Source organism: Montipora capricornis, chromosome 2 (assembly GCF_036669925.1).
Source record: "Montipora capricornis isolate CH-2021 chromosome 2, ASM3666992v2, whole genome shotgun sequence".
Classification (NCBI taxonomy): Eukaryota; Metazoa; Cnidaria; class Anthozoa; order Scleractinia; family Acroporidae; genus Montipora; species Montipora capricornis.
Window position 1 is genome coordinate 60897871 of NC_090884.1, and position 2500 is coordinate 60900370.

Here is a 2500-nt window from a genome sequence, read left to right on the forward strand (position 1 = left end):
AAGGAGTGAGACATTAAATTTTAAAGACATTGTTCAATAGAGTAACCTATTTTACAGACAGAATCAGTGTTCCACATGTGATAAGCTTTAGAAACAAAGTGTGGGCATCCAAAGGGGAGTCATGATCAGTGCACTTTTCTGAGGCAGTCGTGTCTTGTCACGCAAACAAATAAAATGACCAAGTTATGGTCATTTTACTTGATTCATGTACTTTTTCCTGTACTTTTTCTTGACCTTCTCAATGTTTTCAATTTTTGTCCAAATATTAACAGCGAAATGAAAGTAACCGGCCTAAGATTAGTTAGTAGGCTAGCTATTTCCCGATGGCTTCCAGCCCTTTTTGACAGCTCTGCAACAGGCTGTCATTCAAGATTTAACAAACAGTCCGTAGTCAAAAGCCAAGATATTTGGGCAAGAAGGGAGATGAACCCATCATCAACCCAATATAAGAGCCTGATTATCATATGAAATATGTTCAGTTTTTTCAGCTTTTTATCTATAGGCTCAAATGTTTTTACATGTACTTTGATACATGTGAGGTGAAATACAAGGAAACGTGGGCTCCCCAACATGCTTTTTCCTGAGAACTGTGTGTAGGTTTTTCCATGTCTTACAGAGATAATAGCAAGACGTGTTGTCGTAAGCCGGTGCCTAGAGGGTCTTGCTGTGAAACTTTGAAATGTCTTCATTGCCTAGACTGGAAATTTTGGTTTGTGTAGAAAGCAAATCATGTTGTACCTGCAAATTATGGCCCAAATAAGCACAATTTTTTTAAAAAATTTACTTTTGTTACCCCTTCCATCATTGGAGAATCTCCTGGATACCACAAGTCATTACCAAAAAAGCTCTGACCACTGTGAGAAAACAAAGAATTCATGATACTGGTAATTAAAAAAATACTGCAATAAAATAATATAGCAAAATGTATTTCCACAAATTATGTGAATTTTCAAGGAGCTAAATTTGATTCTATTCATGCAACATACACTAAGATCACATTGCAGTGCTGATCGCCAGTTTTCTCAACTCAGTTTTATCAAACTTGACATTATGTAAATGTGAATAAAAGATTAATTCAAACACACAGAACCTAGAGAAATAAAAAAATACCGAATACTTTGCCTAAAGTACCAATCATTTGAAAAATTATTAAGCCCTCTCCTTGATGACTGTAAACACCGATGAATTACCTGATCAAAAAAGGAGCCCTGTATTGCTTCCCTGAACTAATTAATTGCAGATGATTTTAAGCTTGCAAATAAAACAATTATACTAGCTGTATCTTTCAAGGGATAGAATTTTAAAGTGGCAGAAAAGATGCTCTGCAAGAGACTCCTCCAAGTAATAAAGTTTCTAAGATCAATTAACCTACCATTCATATAAGAATACCTGATGTTTTGTTGTGATGTTAAGGATGTCTGTGGGAATGCATATTGGTGGCTTGTTTGAGAGTTGCTGGGAAACAATCCACCTTGAAACTGCTGGCCATTGGGTAGTTGGTCCAACCAGTCTGATAGGAAGTAGGAATAGAAAAAAAACAAACAAAAGAGATCACAACTCTCTTGCAGAAAGCTACTGCATACATAACTAAACAGGTTTGTTAAACACCATCTGTAGTGGAGCAAAATTGTTCTGAAAGCCAATCACAAACTAAAAATATTAAAATAAACCTTCCTGCCAAACATAATTCTTTTAGCACTGTGTTCTTATTTAGAGAGAGGAGTGTTGCCCAAAGTATCGGGGTGGGGTGGGGAGGGGACAATGATCTTTACCCAGGGAACATGGTGGAGCCACACATATTCATGAGTAGGAGTTAGAGTGAAGTTAGGTGAATTCAAGTGTGGTGTCCCCCTTTAAATTAGTCAACATAAAGTGGCCTTGGAGCAACTGTCTTAAAAGTACCTTTTCTAGAAGCCACAGAATCAATCAGAGGATGAGGAATTGTATCAGAACACTCAAATGGTACTGGTGACGTCAAAACGTTGTACTGCTGTCCAGAAAAGAAAACAAGAGTTACAAAAAAAGAAGAGCTCAGATATGTCAGCACACTGGTTTCCGGTTTTAATTTCATGTTGTTCTACAATGAACCATTAGATTGTAGGGATTACAGGGGATTGTCTTTTTTGTTTGCTCCTTGTTAATTTAAATAACCGATGCATAATGATCGTTGATGAAAAGAAAAGAGAAAGTAGCTGGTAAAAAAAGTTCAATGTCTTTTCGTGGCTGAAAAGCACGAAACAGCACGCCTGAATATGATAGTTATTGGAACGCCATGGAAACAGATAGTCCATCTAGTCAATGCTGATTTTAACGTCATTACCAGTAAGCTTATTATTCCAGTATTTTATTCCGAGTATGACATATTCATACTCGGAACTAGCCTCGACTGGATTCTTTTGGACCCCCGGACAGAAGATGCGATTAGAATATACAAACTTCAAAAATGACACAAAGAAAGGCAACCAACAAGACGGATTGAAATGTTTTTAACTTTACACCC

At 36.8% G+C, this 2500-nt stretch overlaps 1 pseudogene; it reads right to left on the bottom strand.

Annotated features, from left to right (window-relative positions):
- The window catches only part of LOC138037606 (uncharacterized), a 67146-nt pseudogene that overhangs the window by 64244 nt on the left and 402 nt on the right, over window positions 1-2500 (bottom strand).